Source organism: Herpailurus yagouaroundi, unplaced genomic scaffold (assembly GCF_014898765.1).
Source record: "Herpailurus yagouaroundi ecotype Mexico unplaced genomic scaffold, PumYag 164, whole genome shotgun sequence".
Taxonomy (NCBI): Eukaryota; Metazoa; Chordata; class Mammalia; order Carnivora; family Felidae; genus Herpailurus; species Herpailurus yagouaroundi.
This window is the reverse complement of record NW_024412405.1, coordinates 23780493-23789316: the sequence shown is the minus strand read 5'-3', so window position 1 is coordinate 23789316 and position 8824 is coordinate 23780493. Positions and strand designations below refer to the sequence as shown.

The following is an 8824-nucleotide window of genomic DNA, read 5'->3' as shown; positions in this document are numbered from 1 at the left end:
ATGAGTTCCTAGTAAAATAATAAATACATTATCCATGCAGATGAAGTTATTACATTTAATCTAATTTAATGCCAGCATTGAGACTCAAACTCTGTAGATTCGTCTGATAGTAGACTAAATTATTTTTGTTGACAAGAATCTACTTATATTAATGTATAAGGAGCCTATTAGGAAAACAGTTCATTCTCTAAGAATATCTTTAATAAAATTAGGCCTAATACTTTGTCATAGTTTTTTTTTTTTTTAACGTTTATTTATTTTTGACAGAGAGAGCATGAGCAGGGGAGGGGCAGAGAGGGAGGGAGACACAGAATCTGAAGCAGGCTCCAGGCTCTGAGCTGTCAGCACAGAGCCCGACGCGGGGCTTGAACTCAGAGACAGTGAGATCATGACCTGAGCCGAAGTGAGACGCTCAATCAACTGAGCCTCCCAGGTGCCCGTGTCATAGTTTTCTAAAGCAGATGGTTTTCTTGAGTAGGTCCCATTTTTTTAAATCTTTTTTTTTTAATGTTTATTTATTTTTGAGAGACAGAGTGAAAGTAGGGGAGGGGCAGAGAGAGAGGGAGACACAGAATCTGAAGCAGACTCTAGGCTCTGAACTGTAAGCACAGAGCCCGACGTGGGGCTCAAACTCATGAACGGTGAGATCAAGACCTGAGCTGAAGTCAGATGCTGACTGAGCTATTCAGGTGCCCCAGGTAGGTCTCATTTTTATAGCAGTAATAAATCAGAGGAGAAACTAAATAATAATACATATGTGTCAAAATAAGAAAGCCATGGCACAAATGGAAGGAAATGCATCCTCCCCACTTAACAAAACATACCATATGTAGTTCTAACAGAAAATGATATCCATGAGAAATAATAACTCTGCAGTGACAGAGCAAGCAATAGTGATGAAGAATTAGTATATTTGAATAATATGTTCATGGAAGGGACCAGAAGTTTTCATGAAAAGACACATATCCTATGAGAACTGAAAGTTGAAAAAGTATGGTGTTCGGGGAATAGATGGAAGAAAATGTAATTGAAATAAGAAATAATAAGTATCATAGTAACACTCTATTTTAATGTTTATTTTTGAGAGAGAGAGAGACAGAGAGTGAGCAGGGGAGGGCAGAGAGAGAGGGAGACACAGAATCCAAAGCAGGTTCTAGGCTCTGAGCCATCAGCACAGAGCCTGAAGCGGGGCTTGAAATCACAAGCCGTGAGATCATGACCTGAGCCGAAGTTGAATGCTCAACTGACTGAGTCACCCAGGCTCCCCACACTCTATTTTAAACCCTGGCCTGGAGACAGTGACTTAGTTATATACATATCTATATATTTATATCTGTATCTTTATCTCTAACCTGGTCATCTTGAACATCAGTCCCATGGAACATGTTTCCACCATTTTAATGATGAAGAAATTTAAGGATAGCAAATTAAAATGACTTATTTAAGGTTGCAAAATTAGTAATTTCAGTGTCTAGATTTAGAATTGATTGTGTCTAGTTTGAGTCCAAAATGAGTGCTTACTCTCTACAGAATCTTAGGTTTACTCAGTGATGCTTCTGGTGCTACTGGTGATAAAGCAGTATTGAAGGTGTGATCAAATTATTTGGGGGTAGAGGACACTGTGTAAATTATTTTTCAAAAATATTACATCTTGCACCCCCCCAAACCAAGATGGGGAGAGTATTGTCCCTATCACATTGACACTCTCTGTGATTAGCCATTGCATCATTGTTCATGAAATCTATTTCCCCAACTCTGGATGTTAGGTTCATGCGTGTGATTTGCATTGCTCCATAAGATGTTAACAGTTGTTATGGCATCAGAAGCTTGAATTGTATTTGGGTGGTTGTTCCTGTCCTCTTGTAAATCTGCTATTGTCCTGTGAAGAAATGGTCCAGATAACCCATTGATTGAAGGAAGATAGGAGACACATGAGCAGACATAAACTTTGGAGCCACGCCAAGCTGAGTTCTGCCTTTATTGACTAATCCCCAGCCAATTAGCAGACAAATAAGAGAGAATAAGTGGTTATTATTTCAAATAGTTGAGTTTTAAGATGGTTTGTTAAACAGAATTTTTGAAGAAATAGCTGACAGTCACTAGCAATATACTTCAACTTTAGAATTTCTATTTTAATACTTGCATATATTAGAATTCCAAAAATATTTTCTCAAAATAGGTTACTGATCCTTAGAGAAATGGAAAACCACTTTTTTTTATATTGTGCCATCTTTAAATTCATTGATACATCATGAAAATGTTAACTGTTCATCACATTTTTGCATATTTTATTCTGATCTATATTCCTCTAAATGCAATCGAAGCTATATGTAACTGATTCTTAATCAAAACATTGAGTAGACATTTCAGCAATCTGTCCACTTAAATCTGCAATCACTAAACTACAAAAAAATTAGAGATTTTTATGAGTAGAGAGGTAAATTTTGCCTCATTACTTTCCTAAAAAAATAGTTCAGAGAAAATATGAGGGAACTGAAGTATGCAAAAAGAATCCTATAGGTATTAATCAAAAGGTGTATCGTCATTAACATAAATGAGCAGCTGAAACCAAACATAGCCAATTGCATGGAGATATGTGGCTAGACATACTACACTCTTAGTTCTGGTAACAGAAACTGACATTTAACGAATAAAAATTATTCACAAACTTTTCTATTCCTTAGTAACTTTTGAAATATTTGTGTGTCTGTAACTGTAGCATTGCAACACTTTAATGTCAAATGAACACTTTCATTGAATGTGACATAAATGAGTAATATCTCAAAATAATCAACTACTATAATATATTCAACTATTTACAAAAAATTCCAAAAACCTATTACTGTCTTTTAGCTTGTGACTAGTTAGGAAAAACATGCACATGTTTATACCTGAAAGTCTTTTTTTCTCATACTTAAATTTATTAGTCATTATCTTTAGGGAAAAAAAGTTTCTGCTTTCTCATAAATTGCCTGATATAGTCAACATTATGGTTGGTTTTAATAATGAGTACCTGAACACTGCTAGAATCCACACTTTGGTTAATTAGACATCAAGGAATCTGGCATTCTTTAAATTAGTGTATTTGCTAAGTTTATTTGCATTTTTTATTAACAGCATTTACGTGGCCCATTTTATGACTCAGGTGTTTTTTATTATTTTTATTTTTTATTAACTACTTCCATATATTAGCTTATTTAATTAATGTGGTCTTCCTAACCTATGAGTTAACAAGAGTAGAAATAATTCAGTGTATTCCAAAAAATATGCAAGACAAAATAACACCAGAAACAACTCCAATATCAGACACGTGACTTAGATCAAAGTCAACAACTTTTTTCAGTAAATCTCATATATTTTAGGCTTATAAAGCACAAAGTCTCTCTGGTAGTTAGAGTCAAGTCTGCTAATGTTGTGCTAAAACAACTATAGACAACATGTAAATAAGTGGGCATTGGTCCGATAAAACTTGCTTTATAAAATGAGGTAATGGGCTGGGTTGAGCCAGTGGGTCACAGTTAGGTGTCCCCTAACTTAGATGGTAAGCGATGGATACGATTCTGGTCATATGAAAGTATAAAGGAAACCAAGGACATTGGCACTAAACACTCCAAACCTTGTTTCCTTGAGACCTGTTCCTTTCTGGGGAACTAAAAGCATTCCATGTTCATTAAATTAAAAAGCAGAAAAAGGAACTGTGGTAAAAGATAAAACAAAATCATACATGGTACCACAGGTGAATATAATGGAATCATATCATTTTGTGATATGTAAAGCCAAAACAAACATTCCTTTTTTTCCATTGGCAGTATATGAAAAGGACTCAAGGAAATGAAAGTTCATTTTGGAAAGAGGTGGTAGTTATAAAGATATTAAATCATTTCCACAGATTTTACCTGTGATTGTAGACAATTACTTTGTCAGGATATTTTCTTGGCTTCATGACTGTAGTTGGTAAAAGTAAAAAGATCGCAGCAAATCTTTTTCTAATCGTGAATTTTGAAAATATAGTAACTCAAAAACAGTAACAGCAGGATAGTAACACCACTTTTACATATGAAAGAGATCACATTTAGTTTCCATCTTGATGAGAAATTTATGACTTCTGGTGTATTTGGCTAGCTGAGAGGAATAGAACAGCATGGCCCTGGTAGAAAGAATTAAATACGTCAGTATACATATTGTGCCAAGCAAATGGAACAATTTACAGATTGGGAGCAGTGCAAAGTGTTGTCATTCTGGGCTAGAGCAACATCTATCTTTTTATACAGAAATAGAACATTCTGTTCAGTGTGTTCCAGCCTTGGCTCTCAGTTCCTAAGATAAATCTCAACCCAGAACAAGTCAGTGATAGCATACAGCAGAGAGCATAATAGAGGCTTGACAATGCAGTGATTAGTTACTTAACCTGAGAACTCAGAGACTAATCCATATGATAGAACATACAGAAAACAAATTGGATATGCAAATGTTTCCTATGTTTGAAATGATTCACATTATAAATAACCCTGCTAATTCACATATTGAAAATTAATAAATGTACATGTTCCCTAAATATAGCATTTTAATCCTCACTACTTTGGGTCAGACTGTTAACAAATAGTCATATAATCCAATTTATTTGTGGAAAATGAAAAAAAAAACCAGATTGTTCACTTTATTTTTTAGTATTTTTTTAATGTTTGTTTATTTTTGGGAGAAAGAGACAGGATGAGCAGGGCAGGGGCAGAGAGAGAAAGAGACACAGAGTCCAAAGCAGGCTCCAGTCTCTGAGTTGTCAGCACAGAGCCCTACGTGGGGCTCGAACGCACAAACTCCAAGATCATGACTTGAGCTGAAGTCGGATGCTTAACCAGCTGAGCCACCCAGGTGCCCCAGATTGTTCACTTTAGGCAATAACTTACATATGACCAAAAGACAGATTCCCTTGGGTTTTCATAAAACTTTGTTAATACAATTAACAAAGACACTCTCAGATTCCTTTACAGTTGATTGTTTATATGTCTGTGTCCCTTGAAAGAACTAGAGCTACTTGAAGATACAAATTGTTGGAATTTGTATATCTAATACCATAGTTGGGATGGCATATATCCAGTATTCAGTAAGTAATTGTAAAATTACTTCAATTGAATATAACTTTTTGTTTTTGTTGTTCCTGGAATGATAAGATAATATATATGGGAAGCACTCTTTTTTTTTTTTTTTTTAATCTTTCTGATTCCAAGTTAGTTTCGAGGTTTTATATGTTTTGGGTTAAAGTAGCAGTTGAGAAGCACTGTCTATTATAGCATTTTCTGTGAAACCAAGTAGAAGATCAAAACTCATGAATCCTAGACATTCAGATACATAAACTATGATATTTAAAAACCAAGAAAGAATTTCCACTATCCATATGATAAAAATGAATTCAAAATATTCTTACTCAGGCTTTCTCTCAAGTCAAAATAGTGTTTTGTTTTAAAGCATTAATTCATCTGAAAACAAAACAAAACAAAACAAAACTGTTCTAAGAATCAGAGACCCAGTATCGTACATTTGAGTAAATAGTTCACTGAAATAGATGCATAAACCACAAAATTCACAGACTACCCAATATACTAGTGTAATATGTTAGAGAAAAGATTGTGCTGATGTATTGAATTTACAGTAAATAAAAGAGTTCAGAGGTTTCTTGTAAATACCAGAAGCATCACCACTGTTTTAAGTTTAAGCATGTGTAGGATAAACGATAAAAGTGACTTTTCATTCACGGATAGATCCTTCAGATAACCAGATTTGGTGGTGGCATCATTCAAAATGTCCAAGCAGAGGACCTGAACAAATATTTTTCCAAAGAAAAGGTGCAAATGGCCAAAGGTACATGAAAATAGTGCTTAACATCACATCACTGAGTCATCAGGAAAATGCAACTGAGAACTGCAGTGAACTATCATCTCACACCTGGTAGATAGCTCTTATTAAAAAGACAAAAGATGACAAGTGTTGGGAAGATGGGAGAAAAGGCAATCAATGTATGCTGTTGGTTGGAATGCAAATTCCTGCAGCCAGTGTGGAAAATAACTTAGAGATTCTGCAAAGAGTTATTCTGCTATAAAAAGAATATCCTGCCATTTGCAACAATATGGATGGACTTTGAGGGCATTACCAAAGTGAAATAAGTCAAAGGGAGAAACACAAATACTGCATGATCTCACTAATACATGAAACCTAAAAAAGGCCAAACTCCTGGAAAGAGTACATTGGTGATTGCCAGGGGCTGGGTGTGGGGAAAATCAGGAAATAATGGTCAAAGAGTACAAACTACCTTTTATAAGATGAATACATTCTAAGGATTTAATGTTCAGCTTGGTGACTATTTTTAATCGTATTACGTAATATACTTAAAATCTTAAATACTTAAGATCTTAAATGTTCTCCTCACTCACACACACAAAGGTTAAGTGGGGTGATGGATGTGTTAATTAACATTACTGTGGTAATCTTTTGACAATATATATGTGTATCAAATTATCTTAAATTACACAGTATTTATTATGTGTCAATTGCATCTTTAAAAAGTTCGGGGGTGGGGGGAAGGGAGGAGCCACCAGAAGAATAGGATACTGAGGAAATGCATAATGTCATGATATAATTTCAGTAATTTTTTTAATTCTTAAATTTGGTAGGTTATTTAATGGTCTTAGTTTGCTCACAGTCAAGACAGATGAATGTATGTAAATAAATAAATTACATAAAGTACAAAGTGTGTTCAAAAAGCCACTGGCAGAAATCAAAATGATTTTGTTGAATCAGCAAGCAAAACTATTTTTTGACTACTTTATGACCTCTTCTAAAGTTTTTTTCATTGGCATAAAGATATGAAATGAGCAGGGGCTGTAAGTAATGGACCAGAGTGTGACTCTACCACCCTTCTATGTACATAAGCTTGGATATAGTGTATTATGTTACCTAATATCTTTGAGCCTGTCATAACTAATTTGTGAAAAAAGAAAACATTTTCTTGCTTCATTATAATACACTATTTAGGAAATGTATCAAACAACATGTCCAGGCTCATTAAAATGGTCATCACTATAAGTTTTTAAATATTTCATTGATGCTGTTCATACTAGGTATGAATACTATGCTCGTACTATGGCAGGGATCAAGATCACACAGGTTGATGACACAGTGCAACTTATGTTTCAAAAAATCCTGAAAATACACCAGTGCTAGAGGAAAAGTGAAAGTTATTTGGGCAGGAAAAAAAAAAACACCATAGAAATATGTGAAGTAAGTTAAGCTGTGAAAATAAAAGTACCAGGCTGAGGCAGGTGTGCAGTTGGCAGTGTGAGTCCTCAGCCACCTGGCCAGCCTGCCTGAGAAGAAGTGATAGCAGGAGCCCACTGCTGTCTGTGCTGCCTCCACCACTGTCGCTGGGAGGTCTGAGTGCCAGCCTGCAGCCATGGCTTACTGCTTGTGGGAAGGGAAGGGTCAAATCATGTTTGTGACCAAAGAAGACCATGAAACTCTGAGCAATGCTGAGCTGGTGGCTGATGATAGATAGCTATGATCCATAAGAGGAGCACGGATTGATCCTACCAAATGGAGACATTAACTGGAACTGCCCATGCCTTGGGGAAATGGCCAGTGGCCCCTGTGGGGAATAGTTCAAGTCGGCCTTTTCCTGCTTCCTGACAAGGAGTCAGACCGTGTATATCACTTCTGGGCCATGCAGGAATGCATGCAAAAATACCCTGACCTCTATCCCCAGGAAGATGAGGAGGAGAAGGAGAAGCCAGCAGAACCTTTACAAGAGGGAGATCCCACTGAGGCCACTACAACCAAAGAAGAGGAAGGGTCAAGCTAATGAAGGTCACAGGCACTGAACTCCAGTCCTTCTGCTGCAAAATGATGTGAACCTTTTGCAAAATGCTTTTTGTTCATTCTCTGAGAAGGTGCCTTTCCAAACTCTACTGTTTTGTCCACTATAATCTGAAAAATAACTTTTTTCAATGAGGGTCTTGGTCCTTTGACACATACAGTGGGAAAACTATGTATGTCTTACATAAACCTATTGGCAAATGTGACTGTCAGTTTTGAATCCTCAGATTACTCTGAATTTTGTCACTTTGAAATAATGTGCTGACTGTGCTCAGCAACCAAAAATCGTTATTTGGGAGTGTCTTGTGAGTGAGCTGATTTATTTGATTATATTCCTTTTAGTAGATTTTATACCCTTTTGGGAAATGAAACAGAAACAGAAACATCTTCCTTTAAAAACTCTGGAGTGGGGCCATTCCCAATACAAGAGGCCAGATGATCAGATACTTATTTCTCAAGATCTGTCTTGACTGTGTTTCATCTCTGATACATTTTGGTTTCCATTTTTGCATAGAGCTCCAGGTTTTCTGTGTTTGGAAATTTGAGCTTTGGACCCTCTGAGTGAAAACCCCTTTCTAAGTGAAGAGAAAGGCTGGTTTTGCTGTTCTTGTTATTCCAAAAGCCCTGGTTTGGGGTATGTGTTCACAATGGCTCTGTGCCAGCCTGTTCAGATGCATGTTCTTGAGAGGTGAGGACCTAATTGCTACCGAAGTAGCAGCCAAGGGAAGAAATGATGTAAATTAAGTAGTCAATTAAAAGGAAAACGTGACTTTTACCTGAAAAAAAAAAGTGAATGTCAGATAAGAGTACTCAAACAATAAAGGAAAGAGAGAGTAGAGTGTGGAAATTTTGTGAACTTAAAGTAGAGATCCAGTTGATGGGAATATGCACTCAGCATCTAGCTAGTAGTTAGATGAAGGGAAAACGATGGCATAAATGCATAGACAGATTTGAGAAATAC

At 36.1% G+C, this 8824-nt stretch overlaps 1 pseudogene; it reads left to right on the top strand.

Moving 5' to 3' along the window:
* Nucleotides 1–7444: 7444 nt before the first annotated feature.
* Nucleotides 7445–7849, top strand: LOC121037940 (mitochondrial intermembrane space import and assembly protein 40-like; annotated as a pseudogene).
* The last annotated feature ends 975 nt before the right edge of the window (nucleotides 7850–8824 follow it).